At 49.2% G+C, this 20,414-nt stretch overlaps 1 protein-coding gene across 6 annotated transcripts in view; it reads left to right on the top strand.

Annotated features, from left to right (window-relative positions):
- Window positions 1–20,414, top strand: part of ZNF618 (zinc finger protein 618) — a 2,057,359-nt gene that overhangs the window by 1,400,619 nt on the left and 636,326 nt on the right. The gene's annotated exons all lie outside the window — the stretch shown is intronic.

The following is a 20,414-nucleotide window of genomic DNA, read 5'->3' as shown; positions in this document are numbered from 1 at the left end:
TTTGTCAATTGAATCGTATCCCACTCCTGACACCACGCCTAAGGAAAGCATGGTATCAAACAGTGAAGACAGACACAAGTGATCACAGTTCAAGGGTGTTCATTGAACTTCAGTGCGTTGGTTGAACGCCTATCCAACCTAAATCAAGGATGGGAGCAAGCTACGACCATCAAATAATAGCAGTCCTAGTCTAGTCTAGTAATTAAAGGGCCTATACTAATAAACCTATTGCCAATCCTTACTTCTAAATACAAAAGGGTGTGGTACAATGTGTATACAAAAAGAAAAGTGTTCAAGAAATAATATGTCAGAACAGTTGAGCAGTTTGCTTCCCTTTACCACCTTTTCGGCACGGGGCAAGGTGACACGTTCGAGCTTCGCACACACTGTGTCTTCTCTGCCACGAAGATACAGTTCGAAGCTTAGGTATGGGGGCCTTCTGCAAAAGACTCTTTTTCAATAACAGTCTTTTACTGCAAAGGGCATGTCATAACAAACAAATAGCAATGTTACACTCTTATCACGATTTTCACATGCACAAGTTCTCACTTCCAGTGTTCATCATGGGTCTCCCTCCTTCAGGCTTGGACCCCCTTTTTACCACAATGTTTACACTTGGTCTCACTTGTTCGGGCTCAGACCATGGATCTTACTCGTTCGAGCTCAGATCCCTTTTGCACAATATTCATATTTGGTCTCCCTCGTTCGGGCTCAGACCATGAAATCTCACTTTCTACAGACTTTCGAATGTGTGATGGGTTTTGCTTAAACCGTCGGAGGACCACTTTGATTCACTTTGCACAATGTTCTGATCAATCTTCTACTTTCGTTTCTACCACTTCTTGGCGGGATATCTTACAGAGACCTTCAATTGAGCACATTCACGGTGCCGGACCACTCTGTCAACGGTATCGTATCTTACCTTCTCAAGTTCAAACATTCATCAGTCATTCAGCTTTACTCACGCCTTTCATCACACGCTTTGAACAATGTTCCTTCCAGCGCTCAGTATACAATGTTTCCGCTTGCAACCTTGACTTAAACACAGACGGTTTCTTGCGGAAAGGGTCAAGGGTATTTCCCTCCTGGCAAACCCTTCCTGGATTGCCGTCTTTCTCCCCTCGTTCAGCTGCCAACTTGAAACTGCTGTTCCTTCGTGTGATTTGCCTCGCTCAGAGTGTGCTCTAGTGCTCCGCCTTTTATCCTTGTGGGGAGGTTAAATGGAAGGGAGGTGTGAGTGATTGTCCGTAATTGCCTGACTTTGCCTGACCATAGTAGCAGGACATGTCGGGTACATTCCACAGGTGTGAGTCTGTTTGCTCCCAGAGCGGGCTGTCGTGTGGAAGTGTTTGTGAAGGCAAAGGGGGAGGGGGGTTAAGTTCCCATGTATCCTACCTGGTAGGATGGGGTAAAGTTGTTAAAGGGGGAGGGATACCCCCTCTCACCATCCAGTGTCCCACTTCCCAAAGACGCCCCACCCAGGTTATCCTTCCGCACTGGTCCTCCCCCAGGAAATGGATCCAAAAGCGATTGCCCTGTCCTGGCCACCTGGATGACTAGTGGGTGAGACACCTTCTGATTTCAACACAGGCCATACTAGAAAATGGGGGAGGTGAAAGCTTGTCCACAGCGTTGTCTTCGCCTTGTGAGCTGGCAGCTAGGTCCACCTACAAGGGGCAAGAAAATGAAGTTTCCTTGCCGCCAACAATCTGACTTGAAGACTTAATGCCGCAGATCGCATGGAATTCGGCACAGCAGAGTACCACTTACACAGCATTCCCCTCTTTGCCATTATCCTTGTGGGACTAACAGCCACAAACACCATACTGGGTACCTCCAGCACCAGTTAATCGAATGTCTGCTCCCCTTATGAGGACCCATACGTGGCGCTCCCGACCTAGAATTATATCATGGGTCATTCACAATCACAAGAGGACAGGTTTTTTGATAAATTCCAGAACCTGATGAAGTTGGGGACAATGGCAGATGGATCTAATAAAGGAGCTAATGTCTCAACCTGTTGTACCTTCCGCACTTACTCCGCCAATAATGCCACTGCTGTCGCCTATGTATATGGAGGTGCCGGCTCTGCCACATATAAGCCCTTTCCCACCGCTACAGTCTGCAATGCCGCCTCAGCTGGCAGTGCTGCCACAACCTCAATTGGCCCTGCTGCAGGAGGTTCCACCTGCGGTTCCCCCAGCTCCTCCACTCAAGGAGGGGGCCCCTTCACCTAAGAACTTCCTAGGCATACCTGAACCGGAATAGCCACAATTCAAGAAGATGTCTTGACTCAGGGATTAAAACTATGGGAAAGGCCACATTCCCTGCAGCCTCCGAACAAAGAATTGGATGACAGATACTGCTGCTTGCATCAGAAAAGCTACGCCTCGCCGCTCAGCTACAGCCCTACTCGTCAGTGGTGGTGTCTGTGTCCTTTTTCACAAAGCCTTTGGGCTCAGGCACCACAGCGTCATTTGCCGCCCTCTTGAGAAGAGAGGACAAACTTCTTGAGGGGTACGGGAATATTTACTCAAACGTCTCTCTAGATTTAAGACCGAGCAATGCTGACACCCTGCTAGCAGTGGCAAATCAGAAGCTCTGAAGGGAACTGTCAGATTTTCTTTCATACTTGCCTGCGGACAGGCAACAGGCTTTCAAGTTGGGGCAGGAGGAGACTAAGCTAGTGGCTCAGGGTGTACTGCAGTCCTCCCTGCATCTTATTGGCATGGGCAGTGGAATGGCGATGGGTGCATACATGTGGAGGGTCGCCTGGATCCACTCTACCAAATGGATGCAGGAGGTTCAGGATCGCATCCTTGATCCTCCGTTCAACAGCCAGGACCTCTTCCACGTCGCTGCTGATCCTTAGCAAGGCAAGTCAGCTGCCCTTTCATCAGGCCTCCCATTCTCTAGGGATTCTAGACAAAAGTTGTTCAGAGGCTTTCGAGGCTACCATGACGAGAAGGAAATAAATCTGGATCACTCCCCCAAGCAGCCATAGGAGGAAACGAACAACGGTCCTCCCCCAGGGATTCTTTTCTGCTCACCCTGCTGCCACTGCTGATGCAAAAAAGCAATGACACTCGGGGTCTGGCTGACCACACTCCGGTTGGCTTCAGACTGTCATTACATCTGGGCAGCTGTCGTTACACCTGAGCAGTTGGTTGGCAATTTCTCAGGACCTCCCTGGGTACTCTGTGATCTCCAAGGGCTTCTGCCTCAGTCTTCCTCCTCTCCCCCCTGTGTCTCCACCTATGATAAAAACGGATTCTGCTCTCCTATTGCAGGAGATCAGCAAACTGCATGACATGCAGGCCATAAAACCTGTTCTTCATTAACCCCTAGCGACAGAGGTCTAGGGTTTTATTTGAGAATCTTCTTGATTGCCCAAGAAAAAATGGGCTGGCCTGCCGGCAGACCTGGATCTCTCCAGCTTCAAACTCTATCTCCCCAACCGGAGGTTCAAGATGATCACGCCAGCTCAGATTCTTGCCTGGGCGATTGGTCTTGTGTGGTGTGTCGAGACTTGCCACGAAGTGAAGAGTATTGAGCCTCTGTCCACAAATCACCCACAGGGAGAGCAAGATAAACACTCCCTGTGCGAGCTTTGAGGCCACAGGTGGTTGTTGGTTTGTAGAATCAGGTGGCGCCGAGGATCCCACAGGCTGTTGGAAGGAAGTCGGGGTTAATACAGGCAAAGACAGTGCTTTGGTTAAATGTGAATAAATAATACTCTCTTACCTATGTTCAGTGGAAGGGAGCCTGAGGTTTTGGTGCAAGGGAGCGCCGATGATTCAAACAGTCAAGTACCTGGAGGCAGGTACGGGCTGACCACCCGTAACCCGTAAGGTGAACGTAATGATTTCCAATAAAAAACGGAAGGAAGGTCGTAAACAATCCAAGGGTCAAAATCCAGGTTGTAGCAAGTGAGCAGATAGGGAAAATCCAAAGCAGTCCGTTATGCATAAGCCAAAGGTCCAAAGTACCAGTATCCGTGCAGAGTATCAGGCAACCGTATCCAAGGAGCAAGAGTTAATCAAATCTGTGATGAGTAAGCCTGAGGTCGAAATCCGATGTGGTAAAAAAACAAAAGTCAAGAGCGCCGAACAGTGTTAGGAAACAGCTGTGAAGCGGCGAGTGATTCGAAGCTCCCGGCTTTTATGCGAGCCGCCTCCCGATCACGTGAGCGGGGCTCCGTGCACGTGATCGGGAAGTTGATGTGAAACCAGGAAGCAATCGCGATCGGCTGTTCCAGCCCGATCGCAATCTCCATGGCAGTTGCCATTGGAGACGAGGAAACAAACAACACCGTCCTCTGCGTGTGACCCGAAACCATCGGTGATGGCGACTCCCCTGCACCCTAGGTGATGGGACAATTGGAGGGTTGGACTGTGACCCGGGGAGCCTGACAGTAATTTTTATCGGAGTGTTATGCAAGGTGTTGTATGGGTGTGTAACTGACCTATTGTGCATAACATGGTGGACCTAAAGGACGTCAACCTACAGATACCAATATGAGAACCACAGCTGAAACTCCTCTGGTTTTTGATTGGCAGTCACCAATATCAATTTCAGGCCCTGCCTTTTGGACTCAATGCAGACCTGAGAATATTCACTAAACTGATAAGCACCGTGGCCGGCTTGCTTTGGATATTCACGTATACCCCTACCTGGACGACTGGCTGGTATGGGCTTCGTCGAGCCAGGTGGCTCTGGAAGGGACCAACATCTTGTTGAATACTTTGTTCAATCTCGGGGTTTAAGTGAACTTGGCCAATTCCTCGCTTACCACAAAAGCTGACCTTCTTGGGGTTTGTGTGGGACTCGAGACTGGGCAAGATTTTCCTTTCACCCCAGTGCATCTTGGATATTTACCTGACAGTGGCCCTCATTACGACCCTTGCGGAAATCGAAAAACGATGGCGGAAATGCAATACCGCCATCGAATAGCGCTCGGTGCGACTATGACCCGTCACCGCAAAGTACGAAGCCATTAGCGACACCGTAGTGAACGCCAACGCTAACTGCACCAAGCACGCGCGCGCGCGCCATGCCAAACCGCAAACACCACCATGGTGCAACGGTACGCCAATTCCGACCCTAGCGGACATGTACCTAACGCCATCAGGCATGGCGGAATGTACCATTCCGCCATGGCGAGAAGTACGGCATCGCGAATCAACCGTAAACGGCCCCACTGAGTGCCTGTACACCGCTCCCTGCCCACAAAGTACAACTCCCCGTAGGTGCAATGAAGCCACAATGCAACCATTGAAATGTACAAGTCACCCATGCATGCCAACGAACAAAAGAAACACAACAGGGGCCAATGGGAGCTGCAGGGCACAGATGGCACGAATACAGAAGCCATCCCAATGGACATGACCACAGTCCCCCACCAAGAAACGCACGCAAACACAGGCACCTGTGACCAGCAATATTCCGAAAACCACATCATTCAACCAGTCCACCTGGCTGACCGGCATCTGTTACACAAAACCCAATCCCCCGCCCCTGAGCATGACAACATTCAAACTGGCATATTGGCAGCCCCCATCCCTGACCTCACTGGGCTTCGTAGGCAAACGCGCACAGCACAGTACCACGCAACTAAACCCCGAAGCTGGAACCCAATGCAGATCTCCTCACAATACATCGCCCCCCCAATAGGCATATGCCACATCACTTGCAAAGAAAAACGCTACACGGGCCAAATCAGAATAGATATTTATGCACATCAAAATCACCAAGCACATACAGCCATCAGGCCATGAAATCCAAAACACCAATCACCATTGTGGGCTGCTTCCGCAAGAAATGACCAGCCACTACCTGTGTGTCGCCCTGTTCCCCCATGGTACACAGAGCCACATTCACGTCCGAAAAGGCAACATGGAAGCGCACAGAACCGCAGGGCCGTCCCAATGGGGAGGCACTAGTCCAGCTGAAAGGCCGAAATGTTGCTCCGAGCCACCAGTACTGCGTAAGGGCATGTGGCCCATTGGCGATCGTCCCATAAGATCGTAATGCTGCTCCACTGATTAACACGAAGCAGCAGGTGTCGGGAGTAAAATCCATCTGCAGGAGTGGCATACAGATGGCAGTGGCAAAAGGGGAGGAGATACCTGTCAACCAAAAGAAAAGAAAAAGAACAGAATGGCCATCAGAACTACATACCAACAACTCACTTCAATGATCACACGAAATCCACAGCCATATGCATGCTAGCCCACTCCAAAGGAACATCACCACCCCAAAACCACTTGCGACTCATAACCATCTATATCGAGGTGCAAACACCATCGCAAACGAGTGTCTGAGGGCGCCTCGAGACAGGGAGGGCTCAACAAGGCCAGATGGACGATGGTCCCACTATGGCAGCCCTGCATCACATAGCGTAGGGGAGGCGGATAGATCCCAAGAAGCCCTGTACATGGCAAACTCTGTATCAAATCACCTGCCCATGCATCCATCCATCATTCCCTCATCCCGGGATCAAAATGCCTGAATAATTACTCACATGACATTAGAAACATCCATTGAGTCTGTGCGTTATGCAGCCTGCTAAATCCACAGTGCCCCAGCCCGTAATTCCAGTGTTGTGAAGTAACATGTATTTGGGAACGGACGGCCTCATCGCCCACGTAGCTATTGCGCATCCCAAACTATTCATATCAATCATTGCTCCCTCGCCATGGGCCCTGTCTCAAGGACATAGAACAATAGAACGTTACATTTGCAGTCAGACCTGTGGGCATCTCCTCGCCGCTAGCTGGAAACCGAAAGCGCCGCCCTTCGAATTCCTCATTTGCAACATCACGTCGAAAAGGCATCTGTGGCCGTTTGAAATCACTAATCATCCCATCGAGTGCGGCTGTGTGTGAAAATGGCAACTGCCTTCACCCACGAATGGGACGCCCCGCCCGTCGTTGCAACTCGGTACAGTGATGCATGAGGGCCCACCGTTACTCGAGTACTACGTCCCACTGACCCCTCACAAGTCTGTTCGCGACTGCACAGATAGTATGTGAAACAATGGGACCACAGCAGAATGAACATATCAACCAATCTTACACGGCCATCGGGTACTAATACATGATTGCAATAGCAAGATACAATTCCCCGAATTGCAGCGTTGTGCGCGGGACGTGCTCGGCCAAAGGGGAGAGCAGTTTGCACAGGTGGAATCAATCACCACAGGTGGAGGCCATACAGCCTGAAAACACATAAATTGCACAGCCAGTCTCCTCCCACAACCACACCGAAATGCTACCGGCAGGACTCGCGATGTTGGCCCTGGGGGACCTGATAGCACTGCAAGTGCTCCGACTCCAAGAAGTAGACGAACACCAACTACAACCAGCCGCACGGAGGAGACGCAGGAGGAGGAGGAGGCCAAGGCAGGGCCAGCAAGGCCCACCAGCACAGCCACTACCACCACGCAGGCAGCCCGCAATTCAACGCCTCCGAGCACATCCGTTCAACCTCACTGATGAGCAGATCCACACCCTCTACCGTCTGGACCGGGACACCATAGCCGCCATTGTGGACATGACACAGGCTGACCTTGTCAGCATGATAGATAGCCCAACCGCCATCCCACCCCTACTGAAGGTGGTGTCTGTACTCCACTTCCTGGCCACAGGCACCTACCAGCACACAGTCGGACAGTTGCATGGCATTTCTCAGCCACTGTTCTCACGGACACTATTGCAAGTGCTCGATGCCCTCCTGAAGCACGCAGACGACTACATCTCTCTACCACGCTCGGAGCAGGAAATTACCAACACAAAAGTGGGATTCCATGCACTTGCCGGCATACCGGGTTGCATTGGTGCCATCGACTGCACCCATGTTGAATTGGTCGTCCCACATGCCATGGAGGCCCAGTACCGCAACCGAAAACAATTTCATTCCCTGAATGTACAGATGGTGTGTGACTCCAACAGGATCATTACACATTGTTGTGCCCGATTCCCTGGATCAACCCATGATTCTATGGTCTTGAGGAACTCTACAATACCACGCTACATGGAACGACACGCAGGGAACAGATCCTGGCTACTCGGTGAGTCTCATTACATGCATGATGATGTGGGGTATGTGAATTGTCAATGACCTGCCAGGAAGGGGGGGGGGGGGTGTGCGTACGTATCAATGGCATTCCACATCATACGTTTCTCGTCCACATACAGGTGATGCTGGATATCCACTGAAGAGATGGCTCCTCACACCAGTCCGGAACCCACGGGACCAGCATGAGGAGGACTACAACCATGCCCACTCACGTACCCGTGTAGTCATAGAACAGGCATTCGGCCTACTGAAGACCCGTTTCCGCTGCCTCAGCAGGTCTGGCGGGGCACTCCTGTACCGCCATGAGAAGGTTGCAAAGATGGTCATGGCATGTGTCATGCTCCACAACATGTGCGTACGTAGAAATGTGCCCATGCCCCCTGACGCAGAACTGCAAGCACCTGATGATGGTCATGATGAGGGTGGGGATGTGGCAGCACCTCATGGAGTCTGCGAGGCACCGGAGGGCCGTGACATTCGTCAGCATCTCATTGATGTATGCTTCTAGCACTCACGCCTGGTGGCTGATGCATGGACACGAGACTCGTGGCACTGCGTGTGTCTGGGACATGCACAATATGGACTGTACGCCTATGATGGCCTAGTACACAAAGATCAATGTCCACACTTCTCATTGGTTGATCGTGCACTTTTTATGGCATATGTGATATCATGTTGAACACCCTATCGACCCGCCACCCAAGTGAGCCCAACACACCCCCTCCACCCTCCTACCTCCCACCCGAACACCAGTGTCCAAAGATGCTCATTGTCAGTGGGCTGTCGCTATTGCATGCCCCCTCTGCGGGTATCAGGGGCACCCCTGCCTGTGGAGCGCAGGTTCCTTCCAGATCTACGTTGGGGGCTGCCCTGGACGGAACTTGCAACGGATGATGTGTCTGCCTGCTCACGTCCATGCATGTCCCTAAGGGTTTGCGAGAGCTCAGTGAGCACACGGCGCACTGCGGCAAGTTCGGCACATACGTCTTTGGACGTCGCATGCAGTTCCCCCCTCAGGCTCTCGGTGCTACTCTCCATTTGGACTCTCAGGCTCTCGGTGCTACTCTCAATTTGTGCCCTTAGCGTCTCTGTACCTCTCTCCATTTCTGCCCTAAGTGTCTCTGTTGATGTTTCTATGTCTGCCTTGGTGCCCCCACATTCATCGGCATGGCCCTTGAGGAGTGTGGCCATTTGCTGCTGTTGGACGATTAACTTGTCGAGGGACTGTTGCCTCTGCTGGGCCATGGCCATTTGCGGTGGTGTCACAGAGGGGCTGTTGTCCTCATGTTGCCTTGCCACAGGGCTTGTGGGGGATGGCCAGTCGTCGTCTTGTGGCTGCACCTGCGTGGTATCCTCATGTTGTACGGGAGGGGACAGACAGGGGGATTGGGACAGGTCATGGATGGATCTGACCTCGACATCCCCGTCTTCTGTGTCCGAGCATGCTGCCATCAATGGGGTGTCACCTATGGTGCTGCTGCCACCAGAGGCAGTGCCTTCTGTGGCATCCATTGGGGGGACCTGTGGTGGTGGTGTTGTGGCCATGCTGGCTGCTGGGGTGCCTGTTGATGTTCCCTCCTCTGTGCTGCCACCTGATTTGTGCTGCTGCCGTGTCTTGATGCGTGCAGCTGAGGTGGAGGGTCTCTGGCCGTTGGTCTTGGCCCTCTTTGCAGGTGTGCTGGTAGGGGTGTCCTGTAGCTCGTCGTTTGGATCGGACCCTGTGGTGGAGTAAAGGAGGGCGAGGGTTATTGATGGGTCAGTGGGAATTGGAATGGCATTGTATCACATGCATTGGGGTGGTACCTGAGGGTGATTTGGGTCGGGGTCTTGGAGGTGCTTTGATTTGTGTGTGGAGTGAGGGTGCAGTTGTTTGGCAGCCTGCAGTTAGGGTGTGCCTGCTGCACGTGTAGTGCGTGTATTAGGGGTTTTTAATTATTTATGTATTTATTGTGGGTTTTGACGTGCGCTTTCAGGCCGATGTGTGTGGACGTTCTCCTGGACATGTGTTTCTGTTGCACTATGTGGACGCATGGTACTTCACATGGTTGGACTTTGTGGATTTGGCATTGTTTTATCTGGCCCACCTACCTGAATCTTCGGATGTCTGCACTCCTTTCTCCATCCCTCCGACTCCCTCTATGCTCTCCATTCCGATGGTGGAGGCACAGATTTCTTCCCAGGGGGTCAACTTGATGGGTGATTCAGGACCTCCCCCGGTGGCTGTGGCAATGTTGCGGTTGGCAGAGAGTATGCTGCGGACGCGTATCCGCAGGTCGTCCCATCGCTTGCGGCATTGCTGTGGGGTGCGGGGTGCGGTCCCCACCGCACTTACCCGCTGTGCCACCAGAGCCCATATGGCCTTCTTGTTTGCAAGTGCCGTCCTGGTCATTTGCGTGGAGAAGACGACGGCTGCATTCTCCTGGAGGGTCTCTGTTAGCACGGTGAGTTCCTCACGGGAGAAGTGGACCTGCCGCTTGCGGTCGCACGCTTTCTTCGCTACTTTTCCCATTTTTCGTGGTTTCGCTAGGGTGGTTGACGGGTTGGGGTGTGTTTCAGGGTATTGATTTTAGTGGTTGTGTGGTTTTGGTGTTTTTATAGGTGTACGCCGGGATGTTTCCCGTTCCGGGCCCATGTTTTAACTTCCGTTTCCGTATATTTCCGGGCACCGTACTTTCCGGTAGGCGCACACTGCGGTGACCGCTAAGAGGAGTGGCGGTATTGCACCTAGGGCGCCGTACGGCGGCGGTGTGGGCCGTTTTGGGGTCATTTCCGCCATCGCGGACTTTGCACTTCCGCCGTGGCGTGGTGCTCGTGCCCGATGGGTCGGAATGGGCCGCACTTTGCTCCTTCGTACAATGGCGGAAACGCTATTTACGCTGTGGCGCTCCGGTCAGTCGCTTTCCGCAAGGGTCGTAATGAGGGCCAGTATCTTGGTTGCAATCCAGGAAAGTGCTTACAGCATGATGGTAGCAGAAGCTATTGGGCCTCATGGCAGCGTGTTAGGCAGAAACCTGTGCAGTTCCCTTAGGGACCACTGCAAAAAGTTTAAGACTACAGGAATAAGCGGTAAACCCAATTGGTAGCATTCCGCACCACCCAGATTTACCTGGTAGCTGTGGCTGAGCAGTCAGACTTCTCTCAAGAAGAGTTAGGCAGTATATAATAGGGCTAAAGACACAGTAGAACAAGCAAACACTAACCAGAGCTTTGGTATAAAAGTATATTATTATTTTTTTAAAACAGACTCATGAAAATACACCAGCACTAATATATCAAGCAAGTTCAAACACAGTCATTATAAGTATATACACCTCCCTAGGTAATTATTCGACAAGTCTAGGTTAAGACACCACTTATTTAGCAAAACAGAGGTGAGCGCGTAACCGTAGATGGCACTCCAATAATTCGTTTAAAAAGGGAGAGAAAAGGCAGAGTAGGAAAATAACACAGTACCCACACTTTTAAGAAACCACAGCAAGTCAAGAAAGGCAGGGTCTACTGTAGAGCAAAAAGTTCATAGGCCAGGCCCACTCTTGGAGAGAGCAAGGCGGAATGTGCCCAAGATCACACAGTGGAAATGCACTCAAAGTCTTTGCAGAAAAGTCAAAAGAGGTTGGATCAGTTCAGAAAGGCAAAGTTAGCAGGTCTGAGGTCAACCCAGTTAGAAAGGCAAGGATTTACGGGACACCTTGGACAATCTGTTGCAAGGGAGACCAGGCGGGACACAGTACCTGAAATGGTGAGAAAGCTCCAGCGGTGGCAGTTGTTCCTGGCAGCGGGTGCAAGTCGTGGCTTCAGTCAGAGGAAGAGATGATCTCGACGAGGAAGAAAGCTGGAGGTCGTTGCACTGCCAGGGAAGAAACCAGCCGCAGAGTTTCCCGATTAAAAGGTACGACCCTTTTATTCGCGGTAGTGGTGAAGCGTGGCTATCCGGCCGCCGGGGTGCTTGGCATGGGCGATTCGACCACGAGACGATCCAGGAAGGCGAAAAAGGCGAACTGGTTGCTCCCACCAGCTCAAAGGGAAGAAGACTCTCCTGGAAGAAGATCTCCTCTGTCGTCGGGGAAGTGGTGGGTTCGTACAGCAGGGCTCCACCGGTGGTGTCGTCGTCGTAGATGGCTCAGCTTCTCCCCTCTTCGGATTCTTTAGGTCCTGTGGCGACTTCTGAAGTTCCAGTCCCCAAAACACTGCTTTTATGCAGCAAAGCCCCCATTCAACAGCCTAGCTGTCACTCAAACATGCTAAGTGGTGAGCCGGGCAGCTCACCACTGGGCCAATCACACAAGAGTGCGACTTGAGTTGCCAAGGCAACTCAGTCCAGGGGGCCTAATCCCCCTCCCACAAATCCTGTTGACCCCAGACAGAGTGGCACCATTTGGAGGGCTTCTGTGGAGAAGCCCACCAAAAAGTGGAACAAAGGGCTCGACTTGGGTTAGAGTTTCAGAGGCGAACACAAACGCCATTTTAGTTCTGGCCTGGCAAAAAGACCCAACCGGGGAATAAATATTAAATAAATAACCCGGCGGTATCTTTAACATTGCACCAAAAAGTGGTGCGTTTAAAATGAATGGGAAAATCCCATAGGAAATATTCCGGTGTAATATTTTGTGTGGTATCCACTGCCACCAGCCAGAAACTCGACAAGGGGGGACTGGACAGTGCGCCCTTGGAAAACAGACCCAGGGCCAATTGAAGTACCCCTACCAGTACTTCCACAATATGATGGTTTGTACTGGTTCTGTTCACAATTTGAGACTAGTAAAGCCAATGGTGACTTTACATGCCCTGGGAGACAGTAGTCAGTCCCAGGGTATGGAGTCCATGACACCCCCATGTTACTGCACTGAGGGTGCTGTGTAACACACATAGCAAAAACACATGAAGCCCTATGGAGTGAAAGACCCGATAGCCCATAAAACACACTTACAGTGAAAGGACATTCTCAAATCATGCCTAGGAGTGGGAGAAAAAGAGTCTCACTCTTAGCAGGAGAAAAAAATAAACCCCAAAAATCCAGCAAAGCTGCTGGGGGACTCACTAGGTTTGGGAAATTGGCCTTAACATAGAATTCTCCCTAACACAGCGTGCGTCCTCCGAGTTTCGCATGCCAGATTGAAGATGAGGCGTTTACAGCTCCACATGAGCAGCTCATGATCGCAGGCTACAGGCAAAAAGTCACAGCATGATCCTGTGCCAGCCTCCTTGGATAAGGATCTCGAGTGGTGGGTGGACCAGCACAATCTCTTGCAGGAACCTCCGACCATTGTTCTCATCACCACAGACTCATCCCACAGCCTCTGGGGTGCCACTGCCTCAATAGTCCGAACAGGAGACGATGCAACACATAATGCACTGGAATTACAGGCATTTTTTCATGCAATGCAGGAATTCCTCCTGAACATCTGCAGCTCGACAGTGATGTTCTATATAAACAATCAGGGGGGCACGAAACCCACCTCCCTCCCATGTCCGCTGGCCATCTAGATCTGGGAATGAGCCCTGTCTCACAAAATTCTTCTCAGGGCTGTACATCTATCTGGAGTTCTGAACATCGAAGCAGATCTCTTCAGCATTCAACATTCCAACCACTGGTGGGAAATCGATCCATATGTGCTATGGCCCATCTTCCAAGAGTGGAGTCTTCCCGAGACCGGTCTATTTGTGCCACTTCAGAAACATAGTGCCTTTTGATACGCCTCTCGGGGGAGCGTGGAGGCAAAGTCCCTTAGTTATGCTCAAAACATCCCCTGGTTGGGGGAGTTCCTCCACGTCTTTCCAACAGTTCCGCTGATCCCTAGGGTATTAGCCAAGCTGGAGGAATCTGCATACTGCAAGATCATACTAATAGATTCACAGTGGCCAGCCTGCTTTTGGTACTCCGAACTGGTGGGTGTATACGGGATAGGTCCATTTCCTGTTCCACATTAGCTCGACCTCCTGATTCAAGAGTAAGGCAAGATTCTACATCCATGCTCTCAATTGCTCAATTTGACTGCTTGGTTTTTGACATCTCGGTTCTAGGTCACTTAGGGCTGTTCTCTGAGAACATGAAGACCATTCAGGCTGCTAGGAAGCAAGCATCGTACCTCTGTCCGGTGGGTTGGACTATGTGCTATCCTTTGTTTCGCACCTGGCTTCTTCGGGCATCTTGGTCGACTCCTATTGCACCTACCTAGGGGCTATCAGCGCTTACCGGAACGTCAGAGTCTACTTTATCCACAGCAAATTCAGTAGTCCAGAAACATCTGGAGGGCCTCCTTCCGTTGCATCCACCGATTAGAGGCGCCACCACCCGTGTTGGATTTGGACGTTGTTTTGTCTGCCCTCACTTGCAAGCCCTATGAGTCATTGGCTAATACAGACAGATCTTAAGTTCCTCTCTTGGAATATGGCCCTGTTAGTCGCCCCTCTTCTCAAGTCCACCAAGAGAGTGAGCGAGATACAGGCCTTATCGGCATGGGAACATTATACTTTCTAATCATATCTGCTTGCAGAATGATGGTGAGATGATGCTTAGGGCCTTAAATAAGGCCAATTCAAGGAATTTTGGTTATTGGTCAATGCGAACGGTCTGAGCCAGAGCAATTCTCAAAGTATAGTAATCGGGGAAGTGACCTGGCAGGATCATTTTGCATTTTTATATGCCCTGCTGCGGCAGGGCATATAAATCTCTCACTGATAAGGGTACATGGGAACTGAATTTCACTTGTGAAGGTATAAAAGATCTGATTAAGAACTCCTCCACCTCTAAGGGCTTCAGGTCAGAATGGTCTGACCAACCAGATATTAAAATCTAAATTTGCACTCTGGTCTGACATATTGTTCCATCTATTTAAAGAGATAATTAGGCTAAACACTATTCCTTACTCCTGGCATGGGGCGATAATTATACCCATATACAAGAATGGAGATCGGGCAGATCTTATAAGTTACTGCCAGATCTCCCTACTAGACGCTGATAGTAAAATCTTTGTGGGGTTGGTGTTAAGAGACCTGGAGCAGTGGAGTAATATTGAAGGCATACTATCGAAGTATCAAACCGGATTCCGCAGTGGCCTATCCACAATACTGAATGGCCTGATTCTCAGCACAGTGTCGAGCAAGTCATTTATGAAGGGGGGTTCTTCGCTGTATGGGGCCTGGGTGGATCTGTCACAGGCTTTCGATACAGTATAAATAGCACCCGTCTATGGTGAAAACTTAGACAGTGGGGTGTCCCCGGGCCACTCTTGGCATTGATAGTAGAGCTCCATGAGCGCTCATACCTGAAGGTGAGGCTGGATCTCCGGGGCAATCTATCAGCTCCCATTGAAACAGAGGGGAGCGAGGCAGGGGTGCATAGTTGCACCCTGCCTCTTCAACCTCTACGTGGCTGATCTAGTAAAATATCTGGGTGAGTGTGGTCTGGTGAGCCCAATGGTGGGCTCAGCAAGGATAAAATGGTTGGCCTATGCCGATGATGTTGTGTTGCTCGACTACACCCTTGTGGGACTACAGCTTGGATGCCTTAGGGGAGTATGCTAGGGTTAAAAATCTTAAAATCAATCAGTAAACATCAAAAATAGTCTTCAAACGACCTTGGAAGAAGGAACCTCCCTTCTGGTGGAGGCTATCGGGCCAAGTGATACCGGTGGGGAAGGAGGTCCTCTCTCTGGGTTTCATTGTCAGGTCATATCCATCCGAGAAAACATCTGAGAGAATCTTTGGATGGTAAGTTAATTTATCTGTGCTACCAATTGAAGAAAATAAACCATGGTTTCTGCAAAATCCCTTTGATAAAATTCTATCTGGAAGGTAATTCCATCTCCAATATAGGGACTAGAGGTATTTGTATTTTGTGATTGTATTGTTTTATTTGTTTATTATTTATATCGTGCACCAAACCCTGAGGTAGCTTGACGCTTGAAAACTTAGAGGTTACATACATAATAAGGCAGGCAATTTACAATCAAGTATGGGATAGCAAGTGGGACCCTGGTTACAGGTGGGCCAGTAGACAGGAGATAATGTACAGTATTATAACTAAACAAAAGACGATGAACAGTAACATAAATAAAAACAAAATAACCTCTGGTGGCTGCACTCTCCAACTGTGTGATGTTGGTTAGCTAAAAAGTAAAAAGCAATACTGGTTGCAATTTTTGCCTGTGTGGCTGTATTTATTTGAAGAATATTCAGAAAAATACAGAAAATGATTTTTTTCTGAATTCTGTCAGAATTCTTCAAATAAATTGTATGAGCCTTATTCTAGCCGATATTGACGTCTCTGTGGGGTACATTAGAATTAGTGTCCATTCCTCCGGTAACAACGGGCCCACATCCCTCTCCTATTTTGCCTTTCGGCTACACCTTTCTTTCGTAGCAAAAGAAGAGGTTGCATTATACATGACAGATGTAGTTTTAGTATGCACGCTATCTAAGACGATGTTCCTTTCTATAGGTGTGCACTCTGGTAGATCAGCAAGGTTTGTTATTTGTTTGGTGAGTGCATGGGACAGCTGCGTGTGGTGGTAGTGTTCAGTAGGTGGGCGACCACGAGTGGTCGACAATTCAGCAAAGGGTATGATTTTACCATCTTTAAACACTTGTTGAATTGTTAGTATTCCTGCTGTTTCCCAAATTGGCCATTTAGGTAGTTTGCATAGCTCCGGAAGGAGGGTGTTATTGCGTGTGTTGTGTATGCTTCCCAGCTAGTTTCTGCTGCTCTGGTGGTTCTTACTTCCCTTTCGCACCGGCACCCGCATGGCTCCTCCTCCCATTCAGCTTTTTGCAGGATATCTGTATAATACGGCTGGCGGCCACGGAGCTCTGAGGAGTCACGTCCTCATCGTGAGCTTGCCGGCCACGCCCCCGTTTTTATCTCTTTAGAGACTTTTATTATGCTACCATCAATGATGAAAGAAGTGTATCTGGTGTTTAGTTTATTCAGGCGTGCCTGAGTACCCAAGATCATTAACTCTGTCTTATCGTCATTGAGGCAAAGACTGTTGGTGGCCATCCACGCTTGGATTTCAAGGTAAATGCTGTTGAGCAGTTTGGAATCAAACCCAGTCATCAAAATCTTAGACTGGGATCTTGGACTGGGATTGTCTGGATGGTAAACTGTGGAAGTACATCCTCACTCTCCCCCAATCACTACCAATATGCTGTCTCGAGTATGAACTGGGTTTGCTATCCCTTCGGTTCCATGGTGAGTGGAGGATCCTATGTCTGTTTTTAGTCCCCGGCCCAAACTCACTATATGAGAATGTGAAAAACTTAATGGAAGAGAATGCTTATCATTTTATGAATGTTCTTAGATTGAATGCCTTGGAAATATTGCAGACATGCAATTGTGGCGTTAGAGATCTGATCGGCAATCCAATGCATGTTAAAAAATTATTGAAAAGGTTAGATTGGATCAGAACAATAGCCGAGATGCGTGCCTCAGTATCCCTGTCTCTGTATCTTATCTGAGGCGCTCACCAAGTCCCTCACAAAGAAGTGATTTCTTGCTATTCCGCCTCATCTTGTTGTCTACCAGGAAGATACTATCTATTAGATATAAAGAACAGAATCCTGATAACCTGTGCCGTAGTCGTGACAGTTCTTGCATTGAAACCAGGGGAGTTACTAGGTCTGGAAAAGACCCGGGGCTAAGATGATGTCGGAACTGTTGGGACTGGGGGCTAGCTAGTCTTTTGGCTGTAGCTCCTGAGATTCTATCCGGGGCTACAACCAAAAGATCAGGGGCTATAGCCCCCTTAGCCCCCCCCTAGCAACGCCCCTGATTGAAACCCTGCAGCATATCAGGCCACTGGGGAAATGAGGGTGAAGAAATTCTCAAGATGTCTGGATAGGGCATGGTGGCTTGGGACCCAGTCATTCTGGGACCGGATGTGCTCAGGCCATGAAACTTTGCTTACGTGGGAGGTAGTAAACCTTTTAAAGGAGTCTAATTTCCAAAACAATGTTTAATTTTTAGCTTTGTATAACTATATTTGAAAATGATTTCTTATTAATATATGTGAATGTAAAAATATTTATTGATGTGATGTGTTTGTGAAAAGTCAGATTAATGACTGCCACAATAAATACAAAAATAAAAAACACTTTCACAAGAACAATTTCATCCGCGTACGCATCCGACCTTTCTGCCCAGTTTTCTCCTTCCAAATTAATGAGGAGATTATCCGGCCAATGATTGTTTCCGGACCCCACACTCTGTCCTGCTCCCTTTAGGTGTCTGTAGGGGCTCTCAGGTTTTACCTGAAGAGGACCAGACAATGCAGAAAATTCGATGCCTTCTTTGTCACCTTTGAGGGACAGAGCCCAGGCACTCGAGCATCCAGATGTACAATTGCTAGATGGCTTGTTTCGGCCATTAACCATTGCTATTCCTCACAGAAGCTGACTCCATCTCAGGGTATACACGTGCATGAAGTGAAAGATAAGGCTACTGTCATGGTTCGAGACTGAGGGGAGATGGGAGTTCTTTAGCTCCTGATTCTAGCATAATAGAGCCTGGTTTTCTTGAAGACACCTGCTACCAGGAGCTACTTTTGGCTCCTGGAGTCAACTTGTGCCTTCCAAACATATAAATGTGACATCAACTTTGAGTATTTCAGAATGTTAATAATGAGGAATTAGAACACATCTAATACACCTTCGAACCCAATGGTTCATACAAAATGGACAAAAAGTTAAACGCGCATTTCTGGTAGCTCCTGGTTCCCCTGCAGTAGCTCCTGCCTACTGGGTAATGACATCCAGGAGTTGGATTTGGCTCCTGCTCATTGAACCCTGTACTGTGGTGGCTTTCCAGAGACACGTCCCATTGGACGTCATCAACAGGGCTGCTACGTGGTCCACACAGACACCCTTTTGCAAGCATTATTATCTGGAGCTCGGCTCCAGGACTGATGCCAGGTTTGGTCAGGCAGTCTTACAGAATGTGTTCGCTCCTAGTTAGCCTTCACCTGTGCGTTTTCATGCTACAAAATCTACCATCACTATGTAGGAAAGGGGACAGGACATAGGACTAAGGTACGGTTAGTGACTCCTGTACTCCTAGTCCCCTTTCCTCCATACGTCCTTGCCTCCATCCCCCGCAAAATATGTTCAATTTGATGATAGCAGCCGACGAGCGGGAAATGGACTGGCAGTTGAGGCATGTGGGTGGGAAATGTACTGGCAGTTGAGGCATGTGGGTGGAGCCAGCATGGCCGGAAAGCCTGACACGCTCTGCGTGAGTTAAATTAAAGGGAAAGTGTTTTATAACGGTGCAATAAAAGCTCTGGCCCCATCCCCGTGGGATAGATCCCATCAGTATTGAGGAAAGGGGACTATGGACTAGGATTACAGTAGTCACTACGTTAACAGTTCCTTTCTACTCTCCCTAAAAACACTCATTATAAGTTTGCAGTTTTCTGGTCTGCTTTTTGCATTCAGTAATAACTTACCGAATGCAGAGATCTGAGAGTGTGTGCCTATTTGAGGTTGCTGCAGCTACAATGCTAAATTGATGTCAAACATGCTTTTTTCTTTCTTCAAAATACTGCTTGGATCTTCAAACGGTTCGAAATGCATTTCTATCCAAGTTTGTTGGGGGAGGTGGGGAGGAATGCAAATGGGACAGTAGCTGTCCACACTGCTAATATTGAATGTAGATGAATGCATCAAGAGGTCAATAAAGGCCCTTCAGTGCATATACATTGAAGGGGCGGGGGAGTGTGGGCATCGGAAGAGCCCACATTATTCCTTCCTTAAAGTGCTAACCCCAGGTTTTTGTCTTTAAGTTGAAGGGACAAGCTAGGAGGTAAAAGTGTACAGGCTACCTACCGTCTCCTAATCATGCATTTATTGCATGCAGTATTTCCAGTCATAAGTCGGGTAAATACCCCATGACTGTATAGTCAGGCAACTGGTAAAAAAGGCAATATTTCAAATACCAACTCTTTTTTGCGATTACCCCGAACTTAAAAGGATGGTTCCATTTATTGCCGTTTTTTGTGGGGATATTATTACATAGAACATGCGGGGGACACACCCGCAACCCCAAACCCTTTTTTATTTTTCATGGGGCGCATGGGACACCTCCGCTGCCACTGTCCCTATATATATATGGTCACCTATATAATGTCGCCACAACCTTTTCCCGGCGACATTATATACGGCGACCATATATATATAGGGATATTATTGCCTGATACCAAAATGACTTCCATACGGTCGCCGTTGCATTCTCTACCTTGTTCACACCCTTTGTGTTGACTACGATACATTGGATTAGTGACGAAAAGTGTCACTACATACCTGGTTTGCATGGGAGGACAAATAGTAGTGTAATACGTAAC

This window comes from Ambystoma mexicanum, chromosome 8 (genome assembly GCF_040938575.1).
Source record: "Ambystoma mexicanum isolate Mex_15411 chromosome 8, UKY_AmexF1_1, whole genome shotgun sequence".
Taxonomy (NCBI): Eukaryota; Metazoa; Chordata; class Amphibia; order Caudata; family Ambystomatidae; genus Ambystoma; species Ambystoma mexicanum.
This window is presented reverse-complemented; position numbering and strand designations above follow the sequence as displayed.